The following is a 13,898-nucleotide window of genomic DNA, read 5'->3' as shown; positions in this document are numbered from 1 at the left end:
GTAGGTCCCCCTCGTCGTCCCCACATCACTGGGACCCCAGCCCCAGTCCCCTGGACCAGGCCCCACCTCCCAGGCAGGGCCGGGGCAGGCCGCCCTGAGCGCCCTCTAGAAAATGGGCCCCAAACCGCCTCTACCTCGTAGGGCTGTAGTGAGGCCTCTAGAGCGAATGGCTGGGAACGTGTCTGGCAAATTACAAGGTGCTAGACAGAGAGATGTTAGCCATCGGTATAACAGCATCGAGAGGCGCTAGCTCTGCTCTGTACTTCTGAAACTTCCCTATCCAGTCCCCGTCCTCAGGGAAGACTGGAGACCGAGGCCCTGTGGTTAACATGCATCCCTCAAAGGTCTTGATATAACCTACGTGTAGCCCAGGGATTTATAGAACATATCCCAAGCCATTTTCTCATGTGATAGTCAAAGCAACTTCAGGGAGTGGGTGGCCGTGACCTTCCGGTCCCACCCATTTCCATGCTGCTCTTGGGAGCACCCCTCTCTCATAGTCAAAGCTGGCCTACCGCTCTCACAGTCATAGCTACTCCTGGGTGGGATACTAGGCTCCAGCTGCGTGGAATGAATGGGGAGGGGGGACACGTATTGAGCACTTACTGTGCGCCTGGCCCTGTGCTGGGCACCTTGGCACAGCAGGTCAACCCGGCTTGGCAGCTCAGGAAGGGTCTCCTGCTTAGCACATCTGCCCTGCTTAGGAGTTGGAAGGAGGGCTGTTTCCAGTGTGTGGAGCAGGGGGAAGACTTTAATCTTTATGCCTTCAGGTAGGAGTCCTGGGGCAGCTTCCAGATCAAATATTAGATGCCCACTACATTTAAACTTTCAATAAGCAACACTCAACTTTTTAGTATCAGTTTATCCCAAACGTGACATGAGACATATTGATACTAAAAAGTTCTTCGTTGTGTTTCTGAAATTCAAAGAGAATGGGAATGTTTTGTACTTTCACTTGCTAACTCTGGCTCCCCTACACTGAGACTTGTTAAGAAACAGCAGCAGCCTTTGGTGCCCAGTGCAGAATATACAACAGGAGTGGCTTGGGCTCATCGTTCTAATTCCACTCAATGAGTGAGGTTGGAGTCCTGGTTCCCCTCGAGGCTGAATAGGCCTGAGGAGGGAAAATGGAGCTTGAAAGACCATTATGGAAGATGTGTTCATCTTCCTGAAAGGGATGATCTAGGTAGTTGGCTAGGTTGGCTACCAGAAGGAAGGGTTAACGTCCCACAGTGCACACTCGTACCCTCCCTCTCTGTAATTCCTCCCTGTCTTGAGTTTCCTTTGTACATTGTGTTCTGCAGAAGAAAAAGGCAAGACTGGACACAGAAGAGGGAAAAAGGATGTAGGCGACTGGCCATACCGGCTGCAGCCGGGGTTAGGGGTCGCATCTCATGATGTCGTACTAACAAAGCCTCTATTTTTTAGCATTTAATATGTGCCATCCACTGTGCTAATGACTCACCTGCATTTTCTCATTAGCTTTTCACAGCAACTGGGTGAATAGGTATTTTCCTTGTTTTTGGAGGAAAAGACATCAGGATTCAGAAGTTTCCTGCCAGAGGTCCCATGGCTAGTAAGTGATTGAGCCAGGACCCACACACCAAAGCCCTTGCTCTTACCCACTGTGCTGCTCTGCCCCAGTGCCCAAAATAATGGTGCAGTCTGATTAAGCAAGGAGTTTGAATGAAGGTAGCGTGGTCACAGCCTGGAGTACAGGTGGTGTACCCCTGTTACAAGAAGGGGGTGACAGGACCCCTGGCCACCGAGGCTTCTAGTCCCATGTAGGATGACAGGACTGTCTCCTGCAGAGTGAGGTATTTTTAACTCTAAATGTTTAACAACAGAAACTTCTGACAATTGCGAACCCATCAAGTAAGTACAGGTTTAACCAGTAATTTCCTGAGGGCCGACTGTGTGCCAGGCACTAACTGGCCGTGAAGAAGACACACGGGGTGGCGTTTGCCCTCCAAGAGCTTAACAAATGCTCGGGCTCTGCTGGAAAGAAGAGTTTTTAAGGCTGGATGTGCCTAATCTGGGAAGGATTCCTGAGGGAGGTGAATTGCAGAATTGGAAAGGGAGAGAGTAAACTGGAATGGACACTCTCGGTAAGAGATTTTGGCTTCGAAAAAGCAAGGAGGTTTGATTGGCAGGAAAAAAGAGCTGTTGTGGGGGGAGGTGAGCACTGTGTGGCGCCTGGTGTGGGGACTCTAAAACTGGGCCCAAGGCAGGCAGTCACCCCGCAGGAAGCAACAGCGTTGGACACTGTCTGTGCCCACCCAAGTATCAGGACCTCTGGGCCCTCATCCTTGATCACTGTCCTGAATGTCTGCATTGTCCCTTCTTCCCAAAGACCCTGTGAAGTAGGAACAGAGAAGTTGACCGGGTTTCACAGCTGAGGAAACAGGCACAGAGAAGGAAAGAGGCTTGCCCAGAGGTTACGTGGCTGGTTCTAGAAGGACCCAACTTCTGCTCTAGGAGGCTGTACCTTCCGACTGCTGCCTGTCCCCCACCCCCATGCCAGCTTGTCCAGCTGGCTGGCAGCTTTTCCCCAGCTGGCAGCTGGCCATTAACTTAGATCCTTCCTCCTTCCCTTTCGCCCCGAGGGAGGGAGTTTTCTTTGTTTCCAGTGAGAGTCTGGCTGCTGTGAGACCAGGTAGGGCAGACTGAGATGGTTTACGTACAGGGACACCGGGAGCTGCGGAGGGGAGGCAGCAGGACACGCACACATCCAGCTGTGTGCCAGAGTTTGCGTTTTATTTCATTTAATCATCAGAATAATCCTGTGAGGTGCTGTCGTTTTGGTTCCCGAGTCACAGAGAGGATACTAAGGTTCAGAAGGAGTTGCCCGTGGCTGCCGTGTCTACAGTCAGTCACAGGCCAGTGGGGGATTCTGTACCTGGTCCTCAGAGATATGGAGAAAGGCGCCTAATTAGGGGACAGGATGCTTTGAAACATGATTGGGGCTGAGGGAGGAGGGGCTGAGAATGGGCAGCAGTGAGGAAACAGCTCGGCAGGGGCCCTGTGGACTGGGAGGGCCTTTGAGGAGGTCCGGCTGAGCTACCTATATCCTGGGCCTCTGCAAATGTCAGAAAGTCCTTCCCAGCTGCCATTCGGCTGTTTACTTGTTGGGTAGGGCTTTTTCCTGCTGTTTTTTTTTTCCCCCTTTGGAGTGATCTGCTTACCTGGGTGCCTCTGAATGATGTACTTTGTCTACTTAAGTTACAGGCAGAAAGGGCGCCTTTAGGGACCCAAAAATGATCTCCTGGCCTGTGCTGTGCTAGCAAGGAAGACGGGGAAGTTGCTGGTGCTTGGACCGTTCAGGTCATTGTAACTGCCTGGGAGTGGACTTACAGCAAAGCCGTGTGTAGACTGGGAAACTCTTGGTTCTTATTTGCAAAGCCAGAGTAAGGGGAGCAAAAAACTGCAGTCTGGATAGGCTGGCAACTTGGAAGGATTGTGCATTCGTGTGGCCATTGGACAAATACTGAGAGGTTTACTGCACATGCTAAGCATACTTTAATGGAAAACAGACATCTGAAACCCACCTTTGCTCTTAAATAGCCTAATCTTCTGCTGATCCATCATCTAATACAGTCTGAGGAGTGCTGGATGAAGGTCGTGGCTGGAGGGGCACTAGCCCAGCCCTTAAACCAGGTTAGGGAAGGCCTTTTGATGCCAAGGACCTGTGAGATGGCACCAAGCTACCCACCCATCTCGTGCCCAGGCTCCCTTGTGACCAGCAGCCTCCCATTTTGAGTCTGCTGGTGGAATTTAGAGAATGTTGCCTTGTGCTTTGGGAAGAGAGGCAAATTGATCACACATGCTTCTCAAAGATTGACCCTTGACCCCTGCATTCCTGGCTTGCACCCAAATGCACCAGTGACCCAGCTAACCAGCTCGTCTTGGTTTATTACAAACTGTCCAATCTCCTTGACACTTCAAAAGCTGCATAAGGCAGGGTCTGGTCTTCATTACACAGAGGCTCCTTCTAAGCTCCAAAAGGGTGAAATGACTCCCCTTCAGATCAAGGACAAGGAGGTTACACAGCATCCCCGGGTCCTTGGTTGGGATTCCCAGTGACCCCATGCAGATTATAAACACAACCTAGGAGAGGGAAGGGCTGCTGGAGTAGGTAACCATGACCAGCTAGGAGCTGCTTTCTGTTTTCATTCCTGTCGCAGTTAGTGGAATAGGCCTGTCCGGATGATTTAGGAAAGAGTAACCAGCCAGGCTGGTCCCTAACCCACCTCTGCCTGTTGATGGGTTTGTCCCTTTTCCTTCAAGGCCTCACTAAGAGGCCACCTCTGCCTTGGCATTTTGTCAATTTGATTTTCAATCCAGAAGGTCCACACAGTTTGCTTTGGAAGAGGATGTTTTATCCTCCTGGATTGGGAACTTTGGAAGAGAAAGACTGGCTTATTCCCCTCAGTTTCCTGTCCAGTACCCCAACAGTGTCCCTACTATCACAGGTGATCAATTATCTGTTTATAGAATTGAAAACCGTCTTCTATTGGCTGCCCATCCCTCGGGGGAAGCAGGTGTCTGGAGCTGTCCCTGTTGAATTGCACATTCCCCTGGGAACTTCTTTAATCTGCATGGTAACAAGCTGGCTGGCAGCAGAGAGAAGAATGCTCTCAATTGTGGATATGGGGCACAGGGAGGCAGGTGCCTCAGGGGATTTGGAGAAAGGCTCCAGAGCCGGAGGCATGGCCGGCTGAAGTTAGCAGCCTTGGTTTGAGGTCTCGGCAGCTTATGGGAGGAGGGTATGGTAACAGCTGGTGTACAGATGCCCCCAGGCATGGCAAAGTCTTGGAGTCATCAGCTCAGCTCCCCACAAGACTCAGCTTTGCACATGGTGGGCCTGGCCCCTGAGTGGAGCCCACTGTCTTTCCCCATTAACCTCAAATAGCCCATCCCTCATTCAGCCACACTGGCAAATGGTACCAATCTTCATACCAGGCACTTTGCCAGACGTTGAGATACTGCGGTGAAGCAGATGCCCAAAAAAATCCTTAGTTTAAAAAATACGTAATTTTTAAGAATGTTACTGGTTTTTGAATTCCAAGAGTCAAGCAGTGCATTCATTAGTCACCTCACCACCTTGTTTGAGAGCTGGTCCCAATTCTCAACCTGCTCCTAATACCTTCCTATCGCCCTCTTTTCCCCATTATCCTCCTCCCCTTCCACCTAAGGGGAACAGTTGACTTTATCTCGAAGCTCCTGAGCTGCCTTTTAGAAGCCTGTTCAAACTCACAGAGCAAGAAGAGGCCTCTCAGGCAGCCCAGGGACCCCCAGGCCCCACGCTTTCCTAACCGTTCTGCCCTTCTGCAAGTGGCCCTGCCACATGAGCTTCGTGCCAGAGGCACTGGGCGGTGCCGGAGTCCTCGCTGCATTAAGGCTGGTGGATAATGGCACCGCTGCAGCTCCAGAGAATAAGAGCACTTCACAGCCCTTCTGTGATCTTGCCCCAGCCTGTCCAGGTATTCCTGGCAAGCCCTGGACGAATTGGCTGTTGGGTTCTGAGTCTCTCTCTTTTATGCTCGATCAGTGATCCCAGGAACTGGAATTTCTGAGCAATGGACTAGCTTCATGCCAAAAACAGAAGACGGGCTCTGAAGTTGAAAGCTCTTGATTTCTGCCCTCATCTGACCGTTTATTCATTGTTACTCACTGTGCTCCCTTGAACAAATCACCTCCCTCTCGGAGACTCCTAGCTGATAAAATGGGGAAGATAATACCGAGGTTCCTGGATGGTTTTGAAAAACGCAGGGGCGGGGCATGGTGGCTCACACCCCCAGCTCTTTGGGAGGCCGAGGTGGGTGAACTGCTTGAGCTGACGGGTTTGAGACCAGCCTGGGCAACCTGGCAAATCCCCGTCTTTACAAAAAGTACAAAAATTAGCCAGATGTGGTAGCGTGCCCCTGTAGTCCCAAGTACTCAGGAGGCTGAGGTAGGTAGGTGGGTGGATTGCTTGAGGTTGGGAGTTGGAGGTTGCAGTGAGCAGAGATTGCTCCACTGCACTGCAGCTGAGTGCTAGAGTGAAACGCTATCTCAGAAAGAATAAAATAAAGCAAGAAAAACATGTGAGAAAGCTGAGGATGCTGCAAAGCATCACACAGATGTTCATTATTTTAGAAAATAACTGCTGTCTTCTGTCTTTTTGCAGAGCAGGGGAAGGAAGGGTGGCCAACTTTCCTCCCAGGAAGTTAGGGTCCTCCACCCAGGAGATTAGAGCTAGGCAAATTGGGAGTCTCTTCTCATTGTTAGGGCCAAAGGCCCTGTGCAGGTGTGTTTCCTGTTTCCACCTTTGATCGAGACAGGACTGGCTCCCCACAGCCCTCCCACCCACTCATGCATGGATCTGCTGGCCTTAACTTGGTGGTGGTGGGCAGTGATCAGAAAGGACAGCTTTCTGCCAGGCCTCCCAGCTGCCTTCAGGAGGCTGTGGCATTGGAATCCTCAGCCCAGGATCTATGCTGAGATCTGCCAAGGGCAGAGAGGGATAAAACAGGAAGGTGCAGAGGCTCCCTTGTTCCTAAAGCTGGGGTCTCCTGAGGATGCTTCCCATACACGGTCATCCTGAAAGGCCAGACTGCTGCACATGCCCAGCCCAGAGAGCCCCAGGGCAGCCTGGGAAGACACCTCAAGTTCTTTTAGTTCTGGAGAACTGAAGCTTTCATTAGAACAAGAGGGTGGGGCTGCTGAGGGTTAACCATGGTGTAATCATGGCCTTGGGCCTGTATTTCCCTCTTTGGAGAAGAGGGAGGTGAGAGTTGGCTTCTTGGAAATACCTCTGATACTTTGGGTCCCTGAACCTCTGAGGATGGGTGTTTCCCAGAAAGTTCAAAAGTAGGTGGGGCCTCAGTAAACTTCCTGACCTTCTCTTGAAGGTTCAAGGTAGCAAAGCCAGTTCTGTTGGGTGGAGGTCTCAGAAAGCCCAGGCCACTGCTGGGTGGAGAGAGTCCACAGCTGGGAGCCAGGAGCCTGGGAATCATCATTTTTGCCCTGCCCATCTCTTTCCTAGCTCACTGAGTGACGTTGGGTACGTTATTTGGCCTTGGTGGGCCTCCGTTTCTGCGTCTCTAACATGGGGATAATTCTCGCTTATTTCCACAAATTGTTCTGAGAATCCAGTGTAAGGCTATGGGAAAGCGCTATGAGAAAGGTGAGTGAGGGGTGCAGTAAAAGGGGTTTCTCTGAAGAAGGGCTAACGTTGAGTGATGGCACGGGTGCTCTGTGTGCTGTTTCTTTTCATTAATCCAATCCTCAGCACCTTGCAAAGGAAGGGGTATTTTCCCTGAGGCTCAGAGAAAGCATCAGTTCACAGAACTCAGAAGCGGCTGGGGGAGATTCCACCCAGGTCTCAGCTCAAGGTGGTGTCCATCCATGACAGCTGCCCTTGGGAATTGCCCTCTGGAACCATCTCTTCCCTCTAAAACTTCCAGAAACATTCAAAGTCTGTATGTCACCTGCCAGGCCCTGGGAGGCTCTTGGGCGAGTTCTAGACACAGACAAGTACACAACTGCCAGCTCCTCCACTCTGTGCCAAGGCTGGGGAAGAGGGTTCCTTCTGCCCAGTGACATCGAGGCAGGTAACACAGGGAAGCTGGGTACACATAGTTTCTCCAGAGAGACCTAGATTGTCCTCCTCATGGCCACTGTCTGGCCCCTTGAGACTTACGCCCCTTCCTGACAGGCTGAGACCTTGCAGTGAGTCCCAGCCCAGCAACTGTCAGTCCCTCCATCTTCTCACCCCCTGGGATGCTGCCTCACCTTGGCTGGTGACCAGATCTGCCTCCCTTTTCTTAGAGCGTACAAAGCAGAGACTGTTTGGGGACAAGCTTCCAATCCGAGTTGGAGGAGGCAGGGAGCAGGGCAGAGAACAAATGAGCCCAGGGCTGCGTCCTGGCTGACCACCTGCCCCCGCTTCTGGGGCTGTCCTGAGCCACCCCCCAGGCTGATTCACTCTAACCATCCCTGCCCGCTCCCCACACACCATGCCATGTGCCATGACCAGCCAACCTCAGCTGGAGCTGCTGGCCTTCCCAGTTTTCTTTTTCATTGTCTGAAATCTGTGAGCCTGTAGACCTGCTAATGATCCCATAATCTTAGCCCTGGAAGAGAGCCTATGGCTTCTCTAATTATTAGTCTCTCTGGCCCAGGTTTCCAATAATCTGGAAACACATCCCCGGCACAGCTTGCACACTGGTCATCACTCTGCTGGGCTTCTCGCAGTCCTGGCCAGGCATGTGGGAGGCTCCTGATGAGCATTCTTTTTGTTTTTCAGCAGTGAGTCAGGAGATGGGGATGGGGAGGCGGGACCTAGAACTCTCTACCTTTCAGTGGGCCATTGAGGACAAACTGTGAGTTTCCTTAACTCACCCACCTCGGAGGGCTCCCAGACCACCTGGATATTCCCTGCATTTGATCATTCACTCACCATGTTTTACTGAAACCCAGCTATGTGCCAGGAACCAGAAATTTACAGAGAGTACAATTAGAACGCTGCCTTAAGTCTTATGGGGGAGACAAAAAGAAAATAAATTACAGCATAGTCTTGGGGGTAGGGGTATTGATATCTATTACTTATTAATCATTTAAGTGCTAGACAAATGCCAGCCCTTTTAGAATTATTTATTTATTTATTTATTTATTTATTTATTTATTTTATTTTATTTTTGAGAGGGAGTCTCGCTCTGTCACCCAGGCTGGAGTGCAGTGGCTCCATCTTGGCTCACTGCAACCTCCAACTCCCAGGTTCAAGTGATTCTCCCACCTCAGCCTCCCAAGTAGCTGGGACTACAGGCGTATGCCACTATGCCTGGCTAATTTTTGTATTTTTAATAGAGACAGAGTTTTGCCATGTTGCCCACGCTGTTCTTGAACTCCTGACCTCAGGTGATCCGCCTGCCTTGGCCTCCCAAAGTGCTGGGATTACAGCCATGAGCCACCACGCCCAATTTTCATATTTTTAGTAGAGATGGGTTTTCACCATCTCTACGGTTTGGCCAGGCTGGTCTCAAACTCCTGATATCAAGTGATCCCCCCTCTTTGACCTCCCAAAGTTCCAGGATTACAGGCATGAGTGACCACACCCAGCCTATTTCATTTATTTTTTTTTATTTTAATTTTTTTTACAACAAACCAACAGCTTTTCATTTTACAGATGAGGAAACTGAGGTTCAAAGAGGATAAGGTCGCACCACCAGTAAATAGAACGCTAGATGGGAACTGAGATGCGTCTGATTCTCAGGCTTTTGCACCAGGTGAACAGAGGCTTCCTGGGAATTGAAGGCTGAATCAGCCAGTTGTGGAAGGGCAGGGCAGGCTGTGTACAAAACTGGAGGCCTGGTACACATGGACTCACACTGTTCCCATCACTTGTATGCCCTCCTGATCACTTTCAACCACATCCCTCCCTGTACTCTCAACTTGCCTCTCTAGGGAAGCCCTCCCAGGTACATCATCTGGCAATAGCCAGAGTTATCCTTGCTGCTTCTCCGCGCCTCCCAGGCAAACTGCCAACTCCATTTGTCTTACCCTGATAGATCAATCAAGAAATACCCTGGCAGACACAGAACCCTGCCTCGCTCTGTCCATGTACTTGAGAGCTCAAGGCTAGTAACACAAACCAGCAGATGATCCTAAAAATTGTTTGTGTGTCTTCATTGGATTTTTTTTTTTTTAGCAGCTGATTTATCTTCCTAATTATGTTTGGCTTTAAGCTAATGTTAAAATGAGCTTGCATTAGATAATTTTCACTAATTAACACCAACTTAGTGCCGAGAAAGTCATCCCAGAAGCTTGCCGTGGGGCAGGGAAAAGCTGGCCTAGGATCTTACAAAGAATTGCTCTGCTTACACCCTGTCAGGTCACAACACGTGGTTGCTCTCGGCTGAATTAGTTGGCCTTGCTCACATGGGTGCCATCTGTCTTCCTCCTCTGGAGAGCCAGCCTGGGTCTCCTTTGTACATACACCCTCCTTCATTCAACCTTGTCCAGAGTGATGGCCTCACAGGGTCAGCCTGACAGGAAGTGAACCCTAGGGGGTGCAGCAGGGAGACGTGACCCACAGGGTGGGTATCAAAGCCCCACATTGAGGTCAAGGGCTCTGGGAGAGGGAGAAGCCCGGCTGGGTGGAATTGGGCACCGAGGCTGCCAGTGTAGGGAGGAGCCCGGTGTTTCATGATGTCAATTAGTGAGTCCAAGACAATGGAACGCAGCCACAGACAGCTGGGAAGCCCCAGCTGATAAAGCACAGATGCCCTGCTGCTGGGGTGGGGCAGCCTCACCTCCAAGTGGGAACAAGACCCTGTTGCAGCCAGGCGCGGTAGCTCACGCCTGTAATCCCAGCACTTTGGGAGGTCGAGGCAGGTGGATCATTTGAGGTCAGGAGTTTGAAACCAGCCTGGCTAACATAGTGAAACCCCATCTCTACTAAAAATACAAGTTACCCGGGTGTGGTGGCATGCACCTGTAATCCCAGCTACGAGGGAGGCTAAGGCAGGAGAATTGCTTCAGCCCAGGAGGCAGAGGTTTCAGTGAGCCGAGATCACACGCCTGGGTCACAGAGTAATACTCCATCAAAAAAAAAAAAAAAAAACCCTGTCACATCTCTGGATTTGGCTCTGCCCTCTTGGTAGCCACATCTCAGCCCCCAAGAGAAGCTCCCCATGTGGAGACATTCTGTTTAGAGTGATGGCAGGGCTCTGTCCCCCATTCTTCATGGATAGATGGGGAGACGCCCCATGTGCTTAGACAGACATAGCCCTGGGCAGTGCCTTCCTAGGGAAGGCACACACTGCACTGGGGACTGGGGACAATCCTGGGACAATCCTGGGACGAGTGAAACAGGGACCTCAACAAAGAGCATTTCCATCACCACAGGCTTAGGAGGTGACAGTGTGAGTTCAGGTACTAGCCGGAGCCTGCTGGTGAGTTTGGAGAACATAGAATCATCTCACAGGGTATGAGCTTATTGCCGGGGGAGAAAGTGGATGAATACCTCTTTGGATTGGAAGCACCTGAAGGGTCTTCAGCCAGGCTGAGGGGCTTCAACTTGACTGTGGGCAATCAGGGGCCACAGAGTGTTAGGGCAGGGAAACTGTGCTTGGGTCTTGTTATGGGTTCCGTCTGGGCAGGGAAACTGTGCTTGGGTCTTGTTATGGGTTCCGTCTGGGCAGGGAAACTGCGCTTGGGTCTTGTTATGGGGCCCGTCTGCCAAGAGGGGAACAGTCAGGGTAGCGTGAATGAGCATGTGTGGCAAGGTGACCCTGAGCACCTCCTGTGTACCAGGCCTTGTCCCAGGGAAAGAGTGGCACTCAGCCAGCTGGGGCAGGCACTAGGCAAGATTTTATCTAGGCTTGATCACATTTCTTTGCATTTCATAAGAACCATGAAGTAGCCTCGTTTTACAGGTGGAATTCACAAGGGTTAAGTAACTTGCCCAAGGTCTCACAACCAGTGTGGAATCTCTGGCATTTCCCACCCGCCGAAGTATACTTCTGACTGTTGGATTTATCAATGTGAATCTAGAGTCCAGAGATAAGAGGAAGTTAAGGGGGTGTTCTGTGGGGACTGTGCAGCAGGCACCCCTCCTGCGGGCAGCCATGCAGCCTCTTCTCCTTTGCTCTCCTCTCCTCTCCTCTCTCCCAGGGTGTGTGCAGGGGGAACTTAAGAGAAAATTTGTTGTTTAGTGGTTTCCACTCTACTGGTGTAAAAATTGGTGATAATTCAGATGGGGTCTGTTGCAGTCTTGGTGACAGTCTCTGCAATGTACCCAGAGTACTTATGACACCCCTTTCTCAGTGTTTCATCTCCATAGAGCACCTTTCTGTGCTCCGGCGATGGCTGTGCCAGTTAGAAGTTGCAGGCTGGGCACCGTGGCTCACGCCTGTAATCCCAACACTTTGGGAGGCCAAAGCAGGTAGATCACAAGGTCAAGAGATCAAGAGCAGCCTGGCCAACATGGTGAAACCCCATCTCTACTAAAAATACAAAAATTAGCCAGGCGTGATGGCATGCACCTGTAGCCCCAGCTACTTGGGAGGCTGAGGCAGGAGAATTGCTTAAACCCAGGAGGCAGAGGTTGCAGTGAGCCAAGATCACGCCACTGCACTCCAGCCTGGCGACAGAGTGAGAGTGAGATTCTGTCTCAAAAAACAAAAAGATGAAGTTTTGCTCTGGTTCCCCACAGCCCGCCTTGAGATACTTTACTCTGGCAGCAGTTTTCTTAGCAGTGCATTGCGACGTTCAGCATACAGGTATAGACACCCGGTATGGTATGGCTGGATGAACAGTTCATCATGTAGGTTCTTCCATAATTGGGCCGCCCTTCCCTTCAATTAGTTCACGTTTTGACCTTTCTGGGAGTGTAGTGTTCCCTGAGCTTTAATCCCCTCCGTGGGCTGGGCCTGCTGGGCATCGAATTGAGCAGAGGAATAGCATCCCCAGTCTGTGCCATGGGAGGCACTGGCTGCCTGGTGCCCCAGGAGCTCAGCGGGCCCCCCACTGGCTGTCTCCTTTCTTGCCCCCACCCTGAAGTGGTGGCCCCTTTGTTCTGGGCTTCATCACTGTGGAGAAAAGAGGGCACCTGCACTTACCCATCGCTCACAGCAGGGCAAGTACCACGCTGTCATAAAATCTCACTTAAAGCTCAGCACAGCCCTGTAAAGCCATCACCTCCCCACTCTAAAAAGAGGAAACCAAGGCCCAGTAAATGACTCACTCAAAGCCAAACAACCAGTAAGACTTTCTGCTTCCAGACCGTATATTCTCTTGCAAGCAGCAGCCTTCACTCAAAGTGACACGTCCCCCTCGTGCATTCAAGTCACCTGAGTGGGGGTGGAGGATGGAGGCTGCTGTTGAAATGCATTTTCCTGGGCCTTTGCTGAATTCGAGTCTTTGAGGATGGGGCCCTGAAATCTGCATCTTCGCTAGGCATACTCACATCCCTGCACCCAGGTGATTCTTTACACACTCAAGTTTGACAGCCCCTCACCTGTATACCTTGATCCCTGTCTTTGGGGAGATCAGAAAAGGAGGTTCCACAGCTGGAGATGTGTGAGTTGGAGGCTACAGGTAGACCCAGCTCTACCCTCCATGGGAAAGGGAAGGTCTGCCCTCAGGTCCAGACAGACTAACTCCCCTGGGCTGCCAGACAGACAGCCATTCTGGGACCTGTTTACTCAGCTGCTGTCCTCTCCACCCTGAAAGACCTTCAGGCTTGTGGGGAGTTCACCCCATTTACCTTGTAGAAAACTAATTTAATGATCCCTCACAAATGCACAGCGTGTTTCATGAGATTTCATGGGCAGAATCTCATCCAAACTTTCCATCAGCCCTGGGAGGTAGGCAGGGCATGCTTGGGAGGCAACTCGGCCCCAGGCGCACCTGATAAGCAATGGAAGTGTCCCTAGCTGCTTCCCTTCCTTCCCCAGGAGAAGTGACATCATCAACAGGCCCCCCGAGGTCAGCAAGCCTGGCCTGTAGCCTTTTGCTTTTTCATACCCACAGAAGGGGTGAAGCAGGGGATCTTTGCAGGCAACAGCACCCACACCCACCCCAGAGTCCTGAGCTCCACGTCAGCAGGGCAAGGGGGCAGATAGGGTTGTCTCTCTCTATCCATGCATCTTAGCTTGCATCCTAGTTTTGTGTAACCAGAAGTGGCCTGGGGTCCTGGCCAGAACAGATCTCTTCCCAGAGCCTGCTGTGTCTACACTGTCTGGGGGTGACACCTTGATGTAGAAAAGCTCAGAACTGGGGTCAGAAGCCCATGCTTCGGTCCCAGCTCTCCCAAGACCCAGCTGGGAACTTTAACCCCCAGGCTGGGCTCGATGCTGTCCGTGTTTCCTCCTAGCTCCAACATTCTGCATGCCTGGAATGTCTTTAAGTGT

The 13,898-nt window shown here is 51.3% G+C and overlaps 1 protein-coding gene across 1 annotated transcript in view; it reads left to right on the top strand.

Moving 5' to 3' along the window:
• Positions 1 to 13,898, top strand: part of FAM83F (family with sequence similarity 83 member F) — a 36,439-nt gene that overhangs the window by 604 nt on the left and 21,937 nt on the right. The gene's annotated exons all lie outside the window — the stretch shown is intronic.

Source organism: Saimiri boliviensis, chromosome 21, assembly GCF_048565385.1.
Source record: "Saimiri boliviensis isolate mSaiBol1 chromosome 21, mSaiBol1.pri, whole genome shotgun sequence".
In the NCBI taxonomy this organism is placed as follows: Eukaryota; Metazoa; Chordata; class Mammalia; order Primates; family Cebidae; genus Saimiri; species Saimiri boliviensis.
Note: the sequence above shows the minus strand (reverse complement) of the source record. Positions and strands in the feature narration are given on the sequence as shown.